The 17,646-nt window shown below is 41.6% G+C and overlaps 1 protein-coding gene across 2 annotated transcripts in view; it reads right to left on the bottom strand.

Annotated features, from left to right (window-relative positions):
- VSNL1 (visinin like 1) overlaps positions 1–17,646 on the bottom strand; it is a 106,373-nt gene that overhangs the window by 72,293 nt on the left and 16,434 nt on the right. Inside the window, exons 1-2 of one of the 2 annotated variants that reach the window (XM_004450781.4) lie at positions 1,934–2,023; positions 259–594 (exon numbers count right to left, since the gene is read on the bottom strand). The exons of the other annotated variant lie outside the window; for it this stretch is intronic. The gene's annotated coding sequence lies outside the window, so the exon portion shown is untranslated. Of the gene's footprint in view, positions 1–258; positions 595–1,933; positions 2,024–17,646 lie in introns of those variants that run through there. 2 annotated transcript variants of the gene reach the window in all.

The raw sequence follows: 17,646 nt of genomic DNA, 5'->3' as shown, positions 1-17,646 counted from the left end.
GCTTTTGGTTTTTTCATACTCATTCACGTGCAAGCCTGACCACGCACGAAGTTTGGGAAGTACACAATTTACATCAAAATCTTAACTCTAGGTAGCTGCGGTGGTAGGATGATGATATTTCACTCCCTCCTCAGTATCTTTCGGCACTTTTTATAATGAAGACATAAAACGCTTATAATCAGAAAAAACGCACACACGTAATTTCCATTTCAACTAACAAACAAAACGCCTTTCATTCACAAAATGGTCCCCAGATACCTGAAGAGATGTCCCGCCGTGCTGCCAACGAGAGCTGCTCCCTTCAGAACTATTCACAGCCGAGGCTCAGGGCTCACGTGCAGGCTGAAGCCGTTTAGTTCCAGGCGCACCCTCCACGCAGGGTGAAGAGATGAAGGCGGAGCAGAGGCGGGTCTGCTACCAGCTGCGCTGCTGAGCCTGTTGCTGGCGCCTGGAGAGGCGGCGAGGGGGGCTGCCGTGTTTGCAGCCCGGATCCTGGGTCACTGCCCCACCGTCGGTCCCACCACATTGCATCAACCTCTCCGAGGCTCGTTTCACACCCCTGAGACCGATGATGACATTGCCAAGCTCGGTGAACTACAACAAGATTTAAATGAGATGCAAGATGGGGGAGAACTCTGCGGCTGCTAAAGCATCACCCAATGCTCATTGCAATGACCGAACACGGACAATTCAGACAGGGAGGTGGTCACTTCTGAGGGCCGAAAGCGGGGTATAGCGCTGTCCAGTGACGTCCAGAGAGGAACCTACCAGAAAGGTGAAGGAAAGGTCCAGAAAGCCTTTGGCAGCAGGAGCACCTCTGCGATTGGCCCTGGCTTGACCTTCCTAGTCCCTTTTCCAGAAAATAAGGAGACAATTTCCCCGGAGGTAAGGCCCACCATTCTGGGCCCTCAGCCTGGAACTCATGGCCACAGAAGTCAGCTGACAGCCTCAGGAAGGGTTTTCTGGGGCCTCCCCAAAGGCCTGTGTGGGTTTTCTGTGCTTTGATAGGAGGCAGTTTTAAAATGGTAAAATTGTTGGGAACCACCTGAGTGGTTGAGTGCCTGCCTCCCACACACAAGGTCAGGTTCGATCCCCAGTACCTCTCAAAAAAAATCAAATGTACACTGCAAAATTGTTTCCAGCTCTTAATCTTATGTACTTTCCATGACAGCTCAGGAAAGAAAACAAGACCTAGATAAAGGGAAAGAAGTAAGCTTTGTCAGGGGTGACAAGCAGGGAAAACGGCAAATCCCCGGCATAAGGCAGAAGGGACCCCTGCCAACCGAAGGTTCCCGACAAAGAAGCTGGAGGCAGGGGAGCCCCAGAGGAGGAGAAGGGCAGCCCTGTGCCCCTTCCCGCAGGCCTGGAGGCGCGGGCAGGGCATGTCCACCAGCGGTTGCTGGAGGAGGCTGACGCTTTGATGTGTTTCCAGCGCTTGGCGACGCTCACCCTCCCTTGCTGGGCCTTTGTGAAGGATCCAGCAAGGCTGGGCGAGGCGCTTTATGGGGGTGCATGAAAAACATCCTGGCTGAAAGGGACAATGCCAAGGCTAGGAGGGCTAAAATTAGACCCTCCGGTTCTGTTTGACTTGGCAGGCGTGCGCACGGGCTAAGGAGGCATCCTCCGCCCACCTGCCTTCCCGCCTGCAGCCAGCACAGGTAACGTGCCCAGAAGGGGAGGCAGGGCTGCCTCCTCTGACACCAGAGGGCATGACAGCCGCTCCTGGGTCCGAGTCGCTGCCCTCTGGAGCGGTGGGGTTAGTGGTTCTAAGCCTGCAGGGGGACGCTCCCACCTGGGCTAAGGTGCACAAAGAGGTAACGCCATATTGCTCTCACCCGCTAATCCACACCTGTCCAGGTTGAAAGCCCCAAGGAAACCTTGGAACAGTCATATATTTGAACCTTTACCTTTACCTAAGGATTTACAGCCTCACCTGTGCAAGCACGGCAGAAGCCAAGGCCCCAGGTCTGAGATCCCTGTGCGACGCTGTGCCGTCCCGCGGTTTACAGGAGAGCACGTGGGCCTGGAGTGGGATAAGTGAGGTGGCAGGTGAGGCAACAGGCTCGGTGCTACCATTTCTATAACCTTGCGCCTTTGGGAAAGAAACTGAACTTTTTACCTCTTAATTTGACTTGAAATTGAGTATATTAATACCTACCTCCAAAGGTGAAATGAAATACCGAAATCTATACGACTAATATTTTAGCAGTGATAAGTGCTTCTATTACCAGGTACCTCCTCTGTGCTCGTGGATTACTTTACATCATCTACAATTTTAGGAAGCAGAGAGCATTATGTCTTCATTCTACCATTGAAGGAAATAAGACTTGGGTTAAGAAACTTGTCCATGGTCACGCAGCGAGACAATGGGGAAAGTGGGACTTGAACCCTGGCAGGCTCTTAGCCACTGAAAACTGTTTTGCCACATTAGAAGAGAGGAGAAACAAGAGAGTGCTTTCCAGAACAAAAATTGGTGTTTACATGTAAAAGCGGCTCATCCTCATGCCTTGCCAAGTAGCTGCCCTGATTCATGCACTTCTTTCCTCAAGGGAGGGAAGTCAAGGGCTCTGAGACGTGGCCAGTCACCTGCTTTGGTCCCCAGCAGAATGGGAGGGGCTCGATGCCAAATGCAAGAGTATGGATGGAAAGAACTGGGAATGCTAAGCCTAGAGAAGCAAAGACTCAGAGGAAATTTGAGCTCTCCTCAAATAAGTGAAGGATTTATTGGCCAAAAATAGAAATATAGATCAGCATAGCAGGATGGCGAGTCTAGAAATAGATCCAGCTCTACCTAAGTGCTTACTATATGATTAAGCAAACCTTCCAGAACAAGAGGGAAAGGAAACATAAAAGCAAAGTAGATGGTGAAGGTTAAAGAAGAGATAATACGGACGAGTACCTGGCAAACGCCGTGTGCCGCAGGCGCAGACCAGCCCACTCTGCACCTGTACCCCCTTCTTCCTCTTTGTGTGGGTGCATTTGTTTGGCAGCGTGGTCTGCTCCAGCCACTTGGTAAGACGAGGGGCCCTTTCAGATCTCCGTGGGATCTGGTCTAGGGGCATCCTCTCTTATGCACACACCCCTCACTGGTCTGTTTTGTTTATGGTGGGGTGTGACTAGTAGCACTGTCCTGGGACTTAAATGTATTTGTGAAATGAATGTCTTAACTTGATATAATTTTCAAATACAGGCTTTCTTTCTTGGGAGTGACAGCTCTTTTTTTTTCCCCAAAGGTTTATTTATTTATTTCTCTCCCCTCCCCCCCCACCCCGGTTGTCTGTTCTCTGTGTCTATTTGCTGCGTCTTCTTCTTTGTCCGCTTCTGTTGTTGTCAGCGGCACGGGAATCTGTGTCTCTCTTTGTTGCGTCATCTTGCTGTGTCTGCTCTCCATGTGTGCAGTGCCATTCCTGGGCAGGCTGCACTTTCTTTCACCCTGGGCGGCTCTCCTTATGGGGCGCACTCCTTGCACATGGGGCTCCCCTACGTGGGGGACACCCCTGCGTGGCAGGGCACTCCTTGTGCGCATCAGCGCTGCGCATGGGCCAGCTCCACACAGGTCAAGGAGGCCCGGGGTTTGAATCATGGACCTCCCATGTGGCAGACGGACGCCCTATCCATTGGGCCAACTCCGCCGCGGAGTGACAGCTTTTGATACTCAATATATGGACATGCCCATTTCATACATTAACTCAAAGAGGCTGCCTCAGCCAAACTGGTTGAAAGGAAGGTCACCTTTAAGTTCCTCTGACCACCTGCTCATGAGCTCAGTGGCCAGGAAGATTTTTAATTATTACCAACTCGCAGGAAGAACATAAACTGCTTTAAGTCAGATCAGAGGCTACAACATTGTTTAAGAAAAAGTATTTAGTTGTGTTAGGTTGGAGCCAGGACTTGGAGGAAAATGTGGATCATGTTACAAAATAGGAAATTTCCCTCGCCCAGACCATCCCTCTAACAGACTCTTGGCATTCTGGGTATTCTTAGATTATAAAGCAATTTCTCTATACTCTACTGCAGAGTGCATTAGGAGGTTTTGATCAAGCAAGGTTAAACAGTGGGAAGACCACAGGTTCATGCTGGGTAAATTAGTCTTGTCATTTTGTACGATTAACTAACTTTTAAGGCTCAACTTCCTCATCTGTAAAGTGGTGGTAGCAACACCTGACTGAAAGGGCTTTGTGAAATTGAGGGAATGTAAGTGAAAACCCGAACATGGTGCCTGATGCTGTAGATGCTCAATAAATAGCATCTACATTTATAGTTTATCTTCCTAGGTTGTCCTGATGGATCCTTTCCACTGCATTAGAAAAAGTTTTATAATACCAATCCATAGATACCTACATTTATAAGAAATCCTGCTCCCAGGAGTGTATACCCTTGGTATTAACAAATTCAACATTGGAATTTAAACTCTGTCATGGGGCCCCTAAAAGCCCGTCAAGTGAAGCGATGGGTGAGCTTCTGGAATGTGAATTCAAGACACGCTCTGTGCAAGGCTGTGTGCAGGAGCAAGTTCACCAGCTAACAAGGCACCTGGCTATCTGCATCTCAGCAAAGTTTTGTTAGTCGCTATTTTTCCTCATGCATGTAGGATCTTTCCTACTTGGTTAAAAAGAAAAGTGAAAACTAAAAAGTTTTGGTCTTTTGTGGAAAACGAAAAAGGCCCCTGCTCCTGCTGGTGATGGAAGTGAAGAGCTCGTGGGGAGGCAAACACTTGACTGCCTCTTACGCAAGAAATGATGTGTGACAGAGACACTCGCTTCAGAGAGTCGCCAAGATTTAGGGCTGATTCCTTGCATTATGCCAGGTATCTGAGACTGAGGAGAAAAAATCCCTCATTGAACAATTCCAAAAGAAAGCACAAATATGAGAATTCTCAAAGTCCAACTAAATGTCTCCGTTTTGATAAGAACTTATCCTTGACTATGAGTAAGGAGGCAAGAAGCAAAAGTTTAAAGGTAGTTTAATTTTATACCTGATGTTACAAGTTCTTAGTATATTAGTTTTAACCACTAGAAAAAAACTGGTATCCTTGGAAATATGTGTTAAGAGCCTTTAATTGTTAATATCTTTCAACCCAGGAATTTAACTTAAGGAAATTATCAGCTCTGTCTTCAAAGATTGGGCACAAAGATGCTCATGCTAATGCTCTTCATAGTAGTGAAAATTAGAGCCAAAGTAAGAAATAATTAAAGGAATAATTAAATCTCTACGGGCTGGAAAACTACTTTCTTATTAAAAATCATATGTTCAAAGAACATTAAATGACAGGGGGATATCTTCTATAATAGGAAATGAAAACAGAAGATTTTGAAAGCTAAACACAGCAATAACATAAAACCCAGCAAGTTGCATTCTACTAATTTGGAGTGTGTAATAATTCAGTTCACTGGATTGAAAGACAAATAAGTGACAAAATTGCAAGGGTGAATATGATGGGTATGGAAGAGAAGAGAGAGCACTTTTATCTACTTTAAGAATATCTTCAAAATATTTTACAAATAAGAAATTTATAAAGCTTTATTACAGTCATTAAAGTACATTCACAAGGACCTCTACTTTCTTAAGGTAATTCAAACTGCTCTATCTAGGGACTTCTGATTAAGATGGCAAACACTGCTCTATCCAGAAGACTTCCAGTTAAGATGGCAGACTGAGCTGAAGCTGGAAGCCTCCCACTGTCCCCACTTTCTTTCTCCCACTTCTCCAAACATGTAGAAATGATGCTTCAAGATGAAGGGAAAGGGAAACAATTTGGTATCAGGAAAAAAGACAAAACTAAGGAACTAGGTTCAGATGCTAAGGCCCACAGAATACACCTTGAAGGGAGAGGGTTTTATTTTTATTTTTTTTAAAGATTTATTTATTTCTCTAGCCGCCCCCCCCCCCCCATTGTCAGTTTTCTGTGTCCATTCACTGTGTGTTCTCCTGTGTCTGCTTGTATTTTCATCAGGTAGCACTGGGGATCTGTGTCTCTTTCTGTTGTATCATCTTGCTGCACCAACTCTCCGTGCACATGGGACCACTCCTGGGTGGGCTGTGATTTCACACAGGGCAGCTCTCCTTTGCGCAGGGGCCACTCCTTGCATGCAGGGGCATCCCTGCGTGGGCCAGCACTCCTTATGCACAGCAGCACTGTGCATGGGCCAGCTCACCACACGAGCCAGGAGGAAATGGAATAGAAATTCTATAAATATGAAGTCAAGAAAATTTTCAAGAGAAATAGAGAGCTTAAATAATAGTTGAGACACAGGTGAAGAGAGATTTGTCAAATTGGAAGATAGTTCTAATGAAATTATCTACAATGGAACAGAGTGAAATAAGAAATGGAAAACCTGGAAGAGAAATTTAGAGTCAATGAGGCTAGAATTAGAAGCTCTGATATACATCTATTAAGAGCTTCAGAAGGGAAGAAAAGACAGAATAGGGGAGAAATCACATCATAGAGCTTTTTTCAGAATTGAAAATTTCAGAATGAAGCATTTCACAAATTCCAGAAAAGGGGAAGTAAACAAATCCACATCTAAGCACAGGGTGGTAAAATTGAAGAACATCAAAAGTGAAGAAAATTATCTAAGCACCAACTAGAAAGAAGATACAGGTTATCTATAAAGGAGCAATCAGTCTAAAAGCAGTTTTCTCATCAGACAGAATGACTTCCAGAAAATAAGAGAATAGCTTCAAAATGCTAAGGGCAAATAGCTGTCAACCTGGAATCATATACCCAGTTAAAGTTCATTCAAGAATGAGAATGAGGGGAGCCAGTGTAGCTCAGTAGTTAAGCACTGGCTTCCCACATATGAGGTCCCAGGTTCAATCCCTGGCCCCAGTATCTCAAAAAAAAAAAAAAAAAAAAAAAGATAACTAGATGAAGACATTTTCACACACATGGAGATTAGAGAAAATACTAATTACAGACCCTATCTGAAAAAACTATTAGTGGATATACTTCAGGAAGAAGGAAACTGAAACCAGAATGAAAATTCCAGAAGATAATAAGCAAAGAAACAGGTGAAACAAATTGATACATACATATTTGTGGCAAAACAACAACTGTTTCTGGGATTAAAAACAAGGTACAACAAAAATACTAGAAAACAATGACATGGATGATAGGAGGGGGCATTTTGGAGCTCGGGCATTCTAAGGTACTTTGTTTATTAAGGAGGAAAGTAAATATATTGATTAACCTTAGAATCTGTTGTATGCATTTGAGAATATAAAAAAATCACTAATTGAACAGAAATGAAATTTATAAATTCCATGAGTAGAGAAAAAGAAAGGGAATAAGTAAACATTAATCCAATAGAAAATAGAGGAATAAACATAATTTTTAAAAAGCTAAATGAAAATATAAAATAAGAAGGTAGATATAAGCCTAAATATATCAGTAATCACAATAAATGTAACTGAATTAAAACCACCCATGAAAAGATAAAGATCTTTAGAGTGAATTGTTTAAAAATCCAGCTACATGACATTTATAAGGAATTATATAAAGAAAAGTCTAGGCTAATACAACTTATGAAAAGAGAAGCAATACACCTAAACATTAGCAAATAGAACACAGTAATGTATTTAAAATATCACTGCCTATTTTAGTTTATCCCTGGAATGCAAAGATGATACATATTAGAAAATCTATATGGCACTAATTATTATGGACTAATAATGGCACTGAACTCATTAACAGAGAAAAGAAGAAAAAAAACCATATGATGATTAGAAAAGCATTAAAAAAATTAAACACCATTAGATATTATTTTTTAAATAAAGCTCTAGCAAATTACAAAGATTTAGAAGCATTTCTATTAGATTAAAAAGAGACATGATGACCGACCTTCACAGGTATAACTCAAAGACCAAGCTAAAGAAGTAATACAATAAATAAATAAAAGGCTTGAAAGGAAAAGATAGCAGTTATTTGCTGAAGTTACGATTGTCTACAGAGAAAAATCCAATATTTCATAGCAAATGATTACAAATAATAAGAGTTCAGAAATTTCAATAAATATTTTGATTGACATACAATTTTAAATGTTCCGTTATGTAAAGGCAATAACCATATAGAAAATCTAATAAAAAGTAAGACCCTATGAATATTAGAAACAAAACATGTAAGATAATTAGGAATAAGCCTTATAAGAGTGTGACAAAACTCTATGAAGAAAATTATAAAACTTTATTTAAAACACAAAAATATCTAAATAAATTGGAAATCAAGTCACATCAACACATTAAGTCTCTCTCCATTCAAGCAATCACTGCATCTACTTCTCATAAAAATACCAAATGGATTTTTCAAGAAGTTTGATAAAATTATTTTAAAGTTCAAATGGAAAATCAAAAGGTCAGGAATAGTGAAGACAAGTTTAAAGAAGAACAAGGAGAGAGTTCTGCTCTACCAAATATCTAAATACATCATAAGCCATAGAATCTAAGACAGTCGTAGGGTACAAGGACAGAGAAATAAAACCATGCAATAGAATATAGAGTTAAAAATACTGGAACCTTATATATGATAGTGGGGTATGATAAAACATCAGGGAAAGAAAAAGCTATTCAATAAAATTGTGTGTTAGGATAACCGATTATTTATAAGGCAAAAATAAAATTAGATCCCAACCTCACCCCAAATACAAAAATATATTTCAGACAGATTAAAACCCAAAGAAAGGAGATAGGATGGTTAGCTTCCTGCTTTCTCTGGTGGACAACGCTGAGGAAGCATCGTTCAAGTCTTTCCTCCTGCTGCTGTCATGACTAAGTCCGAGGCGCCTAAAGAGCCTGAACAGCTGCGGAAGCTCTTCATCAGGGGATTAAGCTTTGAAACAACCGACGAGAGTCTGAGGAGCCATTTTGAGCAAAGGGGGACACCCACAGGCTGTGTGGCGATGAGAGATCCACACACCAAGTGTTCCAGAGGCTTTGGGTCTGTCACGTACGCCATGGTGGAGGGGGAGGTGGCTGCCAACGTGAAGGCAAGGCCACGCAAGGTGGACGGAAAGCGTGGAACCAGAGAGGGCTGTCTCAAGAGAAGACTCCCCGAGACCACCTGCTCACTGAACTGTGAAAAAGAGCTTTGGTGGAAGACATTGAAGAGCACCACCTAAGAGAATATTTTAAGCAGTTTGGGAAAATTAAAGTAATTGAAATCATGACTGAGGCTGTGGTGAGAAGAGAGGCTTTGCTTTGTAACCTTTGATGAGCATGACTCTGTGGATAAGACTGTCATTCAGAAACACCCTACTGTGAATGGCCACCAGCGTGAAGTAAGGAAAGCCCTGTCTAAGCAAAGACGGCCAGTGCTTCAGCCAGCCAAAGAGGCCGAAGTGGTTCAGGGAACTTTGTTGGCGGTCGTGGAGGTGGCTTTGGGAGGAATGACAACTTTGGTCATGGAGGAGATGTCAGTGGTCAAGGTGGCTCTGGTGGCAGCCAAGGTGGTAGTGGGTTTGGTGGCAGTGGTGATGGCTATAATGGCTTTGGTAGTGATGGAAGCAATTTTGGAAATGGCAGAAGCTACGATGAATTAAGCAATTACAATCAGTCTTCAAATTTGACCTAGGAAGGGAGGGAACTTTGGAGGCAGACGCTCTGGCCCTTATGGAGGTGGAGGCCAATACTTTGCCAAACCACAAAACCAAGGTGGCTGTGGTGGTGCCAGCAGCAGCAGTAGCTATGGCAGTAGCAGAAGGTTTTAACTACTGCAAGGCAACTAAGCTCAGCAGGAGAGGAGAGCCAGAGAAGGGACAGGGAAGCTACAGGTTACAACAGGTCTGTGAACTCAGCCAAGCACAGTGGTGGCAGGGCCTCGCTGCTACAAAGAAGACGTGTTTTAGACAATAGTCATGTGTATGGGCAAAAAAACCCCACAAAGTCTGTATTCGTGACTCATTGTGTAACAGGTCATTTTAGTTTCTGTTCTCTGGAAAGTGTAAAGCATTCCAACAAAGGGCTTTGATGGAGACTTTTTTTTTGCACCCATGCTGTTGATTGCTAAATATAACAGTCTGATCATCAGGCTGAATAAATGTGTTTTTAAAAACAAAACAACAACAACAAAACCCAAAGAAGGGAGCCGATGTGGCTCAGTGGTGAGTGCTGGCTTCCCACATAAGAGGTCCAGAATTCCAACCCCGATATTCCCCCAAAAAACAAAACCCAAAAACACAATATGCACAAATCATGGTGAGAGACTGATAAATCCTACTATCTCATTTTGTTTTTAAGACAAAAGGTACCATAAAGAAATTTAAATAAATGACAGGCAAGGGGACATTATCTGCGATGTATATAACAAAACATTCATATTCAGAATATATAAAAATGCCAAATAATGAATGAGAAAAAGATGAACAATCCTATAGAAAAATAGGCAAAGCATATGGACAGATAATTTAGAGAATAAAACTTAAATGGCCAATAAAAGAATAATAGGGAAAATGGAAAAACCACAAAACACCATTTTATACCGTTAGTTTGGTTAAACATTTTTTTTTTTTAGTGCTGATACCAAGTACTCACAAAGATATCAAGAAGTAGGAACTCTTTCTAATATACTGCTGGTAGGAATATAAACTATTATTTCTTCTCTGGAGAAGAATTTCGCATCATCTGACACAGTAGAAGATGTACCTAGCACATGATCTAGGAATTTCATTTCAACATATATACCCTCCAGAAACTCTCACACATATACACAAGGGAACATATAAAAAGGACGTATGCTGCAATTTTGCAATAGCAAATTTTTAAAAAGCACCAACCTATATGCCCATCAAATAGGGAAATAGTTGACTTGCGGTATAGTCGTATGATGAAATACGACTTAGTGGTTATAATGAATGACGTTATATGAATAAAAATAGAGCGAACTAAAAACCATTTGAGAGAATCCACTTGGAGAATTATGCATCCAATATGATAGCTACTTAAATATCAAAACATTCAAAATGGTACTAATAGACATATATATTTTTAGTAAGAAAGAATCAACACATCCTTGAGGAAAATGCACCCCGAGTTCTACAGAGTGGTTGTCTCTGAAGAAGGGAGGTGACCGGGGAGGTGGACAGGACTGAGAGGGGAAACGGCAACTTCCACACGTAAGAGGCATCACGTGTATGGACACTGGGTGTAGGTCGATGGGTATTTCATTTATTATTCTTTGAGCTTTTCTGTAAGTGACGTTCTTCACAGTAAAAATAATGTACTTTCTTTTCAAGTATTCTATAATTCAGACTTCGCTAACGCTCGCTGACTTCCTTCCCAGGTACTTCACATTGTTGAAGCGCTGCTCATCACTGCCCGTGACTTGGAAGAATCACATTTTCTTGTATCCCTTATCACAGAAAAGTAACAGGTTCATTTCAGAGGAAACACGGGCCAGAAGAGAGAAGAGAGAACTGTTTTAACTCTAAGAATTTTTCACTGACAGCTATAAATCAGGTCCCTATTAGTTTAGAAAAATATATACTTCTCTGACATCCCTTGGGTAATTCTCAAATGATATCATTTTCATGATACATGAATTTGGGTATCACAAATTAACAAGGAAATTCCAGTCAGCTTCCCTCACCTTATGACTGCCTTTTTGGTGTGGCGGCTGCACCTGCGGGGAATGCGTCCCAGGTACTTGTTTGTGCCCTGCAGGGGCTTGGACTGCTCCAGGTGGCGAGGGGTGGGGAGGGGTGGGGAGGGGTTTCGTTTGTCCAGGCCTGGTGCCATGTGAGCATTCCATGACTAGTTTTACTTTCATCAGTTTAACAAGAACTCTAAAAGGCACTTTCAGAAGTACTGCTCTTCTGCGGTTCTGAGGCAGCGAGAATCAATGCCATTGGAAGGGAGTAGCTCTTTGAGCTCCCTGCTTCCCGCCCTTGCGCTAAGCACAGAAAATGAGTGTCATCGCTGGGGTGGCTGCTGCTGCTTTCCCAGGCTCCGAAGCCCAAGCCTTGGAGGCACTGTCTAAAGGCCACTCTGAACAGCTTCATGGGATGGTGTAGCAAAGGTCAATTCAATGACAAACAGGTATTTCATTGGCAAGATGGAACCCGTCCTGGGGCAGCCACCCTGGCCTGGCTCTCTGCAGCTTGCGTTTTGGGTGGGAAGGTCTCACGGGGGACAGAGTGGAGGTGGCCAGGCCACGTTAGGGAAACTCCTATTGACCAACCAGGAACGTGGCACCGAACAAGTCAGGAGAAAGCCCCTGTTTTCCATTTTTCAGACCCCTCTTTTCTAATAGATATTTATTCTGTTTTAGCTTATTTTACAACCCCTGACATGTTTTCTTAGCCTATCAAATCCTGCCTGGAGCCAGGAAAAAGACTAAATAAATAGAACACAGAGAAGAGTGTGGCTCTGAAAAAATACTTGATATAATGAAAGGAATAGGTTTTGAAAAGGAATATTTAGAAGAAAGTTAGTAAATTTTTATCTATAGTATACCTGTGACTATTTTAAAAAATAGAATAAAAACCAGAAAGAAATATGCCAAATATTTGCAATAATTACCTTTGAATATTAGGATGATTTTATTTATTTCTACTTTAGTATTTTCAAAGTTCTTTACCATTATCACATTAACTTTACAATGAAAATTACATTATCTTTAAAACAACACATTTAAATGGTTAGTGCTCAGACAATTCTCAAATGTTTAGCAATTCCCTATTTACTTATTACCTTAAAACTCTCTTGACTGATCGAATTCTAACCAGGTTAACTGATTCACCAACGTTTGCCACTTCCACTGCTAACACTCTCGGCCCTGCTGAGTTTTCACGGAAGCTCTGGAGTCAAGCAAGTTTGGAGCTGGTGGATGACCAGGCAAAACCTCACTGTCCTCTTCTGTTAAATGGGGATAATATTACAAATCTGCAAGGCTTTGCTCTGAAGATTAAATCAGATAAAGGTATGTCAGTTGCCTGAATTATTTTTGACACAAAGGAGTTAGTCCCTTTTACCGCCCCACCCCACTCGTCCCTTGCCTGATCTACTGAACACGTCAGGTATGAAAACAGCCCCTCTCTGCTTTTAGCTGAAATGGTCCTCTCCACATTGCATGGTCAGGGACATTGTTTCAGGGAGAGGGGGCCTGAAGAGACCATCGGGGCTGACCCGAGCCCGGGCTAGCTGATGAGACCAGCGAGGCAGACAATGGCAGGGCTCTGCAGAGCGGGAGCTGAGGTTATCAGACTTGCTCCTTTGCGGTTTGGGAACGGGAGGCAGACAGTACTGGCCATGTGCCATTAGTGACTGCAAAGCAGAGCTGAACTGCAGAGAAAGCAGCTGGGGTGCCATGTTTAGACAGAGGGACAGGAAGAGGAGGGAGCAGCCAAAGAAGCTCTTCACCCTTAAAGTAAGTCCTCTTTCTCGAGTAGTGGCCATAGGCAGATCAAACTGCATTATTGCAGCGTATGGCATTATTGGGAAAAGCCCCCCAGATTCTAAGATTGGGGCTCACCCTGTAAGGAGGCAGAAAGCCACCTGCTCTTCTGAAATGCCACCATTTGGGGGCAAAGAGTTGTTGCTTTGATCTTCAAAGAAAGTGGAATACGTAAAGAAATGGTGTTACCATTAGCTTTGTGGTTATTTCAAACAAAAACCTTTAGACATCTGCAAGATAAAATGTGACCTGTGGACTGCTGGGTGAACTCTGGGACAGGGAGAATCCACAAGAAGTCTGTGAATGCCCATGGACACCAAGCTGTGGTCATCGAAAAGTGACTGTCACAGACCACTGCATTGTTTTTCAAATGGAGGTTGAGGCTGTATTGCTATTAATAAAATAAAAATTATTTTTAAAAGTTGCTGAATTTATAGTAGCTAACTATTCTCCTAATCAACTAGTGATGAAAGTACAAACACGAATCTAAAGGAGCTTGTAAGAGTTGTTGATGTTACAAAGAAGTCCAGCAAGTACAAAGAAGTACTAGAATAGACTGGGAACAGCTGACACAAACTGTAGACCTGATGAAAGCTCACTGCAAGCCCTGCTGGCTGGACGAAAAGGTTTGGTGTGTCACCTTTTTATTCTGATGGCTGTATGTATTTAGAAAAACGTAAAGGAACTGTTTTCTGAATTAACTTCTGGGCTGTATTGTTAAGAACCCCCAAAAAGAACAGGCACTGGCATAGATTCTCTATCCTAAAGAATTGTACCACCAGTGGCCCACAAACAGGGGCACTCTATCCCACGATGTCTCAGGTTGGTGTCTTTTTCTCAATTTGTGCTATGCCAATATCACCTCTCACCTGGACAACTGCAATTGCCTCCCAACAGGTCTGTTTGCTTCTAGCTCCTCCTGCCTAATTCCTTCTCCTGAAGGATCTTTTGAAAATGCAAATCTGATCAACTCATTCTCGTTACAACCTTCAACAGTGTCTCACTGCTCCAGGGTACAGTCAGAACCCCGGACCACTGCTTAGAAGAGTCACCACAATCTGGAGCTGGGCTCTTGCTGGCTAACCCTTCAGCTCTCTGAGCTCCAGGTTCTCGCCACGTTCTCCATCAGATTTAGCTTTTTGCACACACTATTCCTGCCAGAGCACTTTCTGCCTCTCTCTTCATCTAGCTGACACCCATCCCCATAAATGTCACCTCGTTTCTGTCCCAGGTCCATTCACCTAAATTGGTCTCTGTGGCAAACGCCCACAGGACCAGGGTCTCCCACCTGTTCAGGCTCATCACTTCATAACTGCCTGTCTGCTCTGCCATATGGCCCCCAGAGCGGGCACCATGTCCATCTCTTTACCTGTACATTTTTCAGGTATAGGGCTTGGCACATAAACAGGAACTCATTTAATATTTATTTTGAACTGCTGAGCTGGATTAGCTATCACACTCACATTGAAACAAATTTTAAGGGTCAAAGAGGCAGTTTGAGAAATCTTTTGAAAACAGATTTGCTTTCTCACTTTTCCAAACTTTCTTAGTACATAATCACTCCTTCTTTCCATGGTTCTTATCCCATCTACAATGTACTGTTGTCATCTGAATCTCGATTATATACCAGGCACTATGGTCCTGGGAATACAGAAATTTGTCTTTTAATGCTTATCAAAATATACTGAAAATTTCTGTTAATGACAGCTTTTGAGATAATGGACTCTTATAGATCATCGAATATGTCTCTTCTTTCATAGCTTCTCAACTGCTTAAGGGTATTTCTCACCAATATAGTTTACACATATATCTTCTAGATTTTCTTCTAAGCCTGTAAGAAACTGAAGTCTGCAATATATCTGGAATACACTTTACATAGTCTGAGATAGGGGTCAAATTTTCCTGACTTCCAAACGGATAATTAATTGAGCCAGTGCCATTTATTACATAAACTACATTCTTTCCATCAAATTTGTTGGTATTTCACAAAGCCTCATAAAAAGATGATAACTTGGTGAATTCTCTGTCTTATCCTATTGATCAATTTGTCCGTTGCTATGCCAGTGCCGTATGGATTTGATTACACTGAGAGCCTGTTCTGACCTGAAAGGCCAGCCTTGCCATGTTATCCCGCTAATCCCCGTGCTGGCTCTTCAGTCTCCGGCATGCAGTTTTTCTGATGTACTAAACAACCTAAATAATGCCTACAAGAAAAAATCCTTATGTCATTATTCTTGTAATATGTTTCTTATGAATATATCTCATAGACATGTAATAGATGTCTTACACATATGTCTTACATTTTTATATGGTCTTTCCATTCAAGAATATTGCTTTTCCATTTTTCGTATCATATTTACTGTTCTTCACTAGGCTTTATAGTTATCATGCACTGGGATATTTGCTTTTCTTATAATTTTTAGGCCTGAATATTTGATCATTTTTCCAATTTCCATTTCTGAATTAGATTAGATTACAAAGAAGAGAAGGCTATTGGTTTTTGTATTTTTTCTTATATTCAACCTCTTACCTAATTTTTAAATCAATTTTTAAAAATTTTCCAGATATATAATCAGCAAAAAACAGTTAATCTCTTTCCCAGTGTTTACTCTTACTATTTCATTTTCTTATGATATTGCTTTTGTAGAAATAAAGAATAATAGAGGTCTTTAATTCTTCCTGAGATATGGCAGGATACAAATATACAAAGACAAATTTCTCTCTATTCCAAATTGACTCATCACTATATTTTTTCCCAGTAATGTTATATTACTTTAAAATTCTGGTACGAAAGTCTATGAGATTCACCTTCGACATTCAGTAATAGGAGGTAGAGCTGGAAGGAAATTAGAGCCATTTGGTTTAATCCTGCTCCTTTTACATATGTTGAGACAAAGGTTCAGCAAAGGAAAGGGATTTGACCAAGATGACAAAGCTAAAAACAAAAGCACAGGAAAGAATACTAAGATTTAATGACTCCTGGGTTAATGTTCTTTGTAAAAGACATAGTTGATTAGAACCTTAGATGTGAATTTATTATTTTGAGCTGATTTTTAGTATTACATTCTAAAGAACAGTTTCACAATTTTTGACAATTTAAATTAAAATGTTTATTGTAACTTAAAAATCGTGTTACTACCTATTATGGCAGAAGCTTCTACATTCCTTCAGGATCTGTATCTCTCTTCTGCTGTAGTAATAAAAATCTCTAACTTTTGGCAGGGGTTCTGCTAAATGTGACCAAATTCTGGCCAAAGGCACACATGCAGAATATTTGGGTGTGACTTAAATAAGTGTCTTTAAAAAGGAAGAGGTACATCCTTCCCCACCCCTTCCCTTTCTTACTGGCTTGAAAGTAGATAATGATGACTGGAACCAGGTATTACACATTCATTCTATCCCCAGTTCTGCTGTAGGCAACTCAAGTGCATAATCTCACTTAGGCTTTATGACAAACATGCAGGATAGACTTACCAGTTTCCATTTCATAGGCTAGAAAATGAAAGCTATGCAGCCAGTGAATGATAATGTCAGGATTTGCATTCAGGTCTGTGTGACATCACAGACATAATTTGCTTTCTACCATGGCTTCTGCCAGCCAACCACTTTCAATGGTTCAGTTGAGTTAGGATGAGATGAATAGGCATTATTTTATAACTTGCCTCCTTTTCTTAGGCTGCACTCCTATGTGATTGTTTAATTCAATGAATGTGATTCTTATAATAACTGATGCAAAAATGGGTCATAAACACTGGGTCTTCACTACATTTGGTACAGAAATCTTCTAAAACTAACCTTAAAATGGAAGGAAAAGCCAGGGCCCAGGAGCATTCCTTTGAGACTAGGGGTACCAAACTCATAGACATTGCACCACCTAAGAAAGAGCATGGACGTGTTTTGTCTATGTTGGCCATTTTGTATGATCCCATGCCTTAAGAGGCAAGTATCTAGCAGGTGTTTTGCTCGGTCAAAATAGGACTTTAACAATCATGTAACACCTGTCTACCTCAGTCAGCTCCCTGTTTCAGACAACGAACTTCTTGAAGGAAAAGATTTTTCTTAAGTATTCTTGTATCCCTAGAACCAAACTCCCTGGGCACATAGTAGGAACACAAGAGATGTTTTCTGTATGAAGGAGAGAAAACTTTATCTGATAAGGGTCTTGTAGGGATGGCAAAATGGGGGGCCGAAGCTGGCACGGGACAAAGCTCTGAGCACATGAAATGTATCTTTGACTACATCTTGGAAACCCAACAGTCTTC

The sequence above is a fragment of the Dasypus novemcinctus genome, chromosome 25 (genome assembly GCF_030445035.2).
Source record: "Dasypus novemcinctus isolate mDasNov1 chromosome 25, mDasNov1.1.hap2, whole genome shotgun sequence".
Lineage (NCBI taxonomy): Eukaryota > Metazoa > Chordata > Mammalia > Cingulata > Dasypodidae > Dasypus > Dasypus novemcinctus.
The sequence above is the reverse complement of the archived record's forward strand: the minus strand, read 5'-3'. Positions and strand labels throughout refer to the sequence as shown.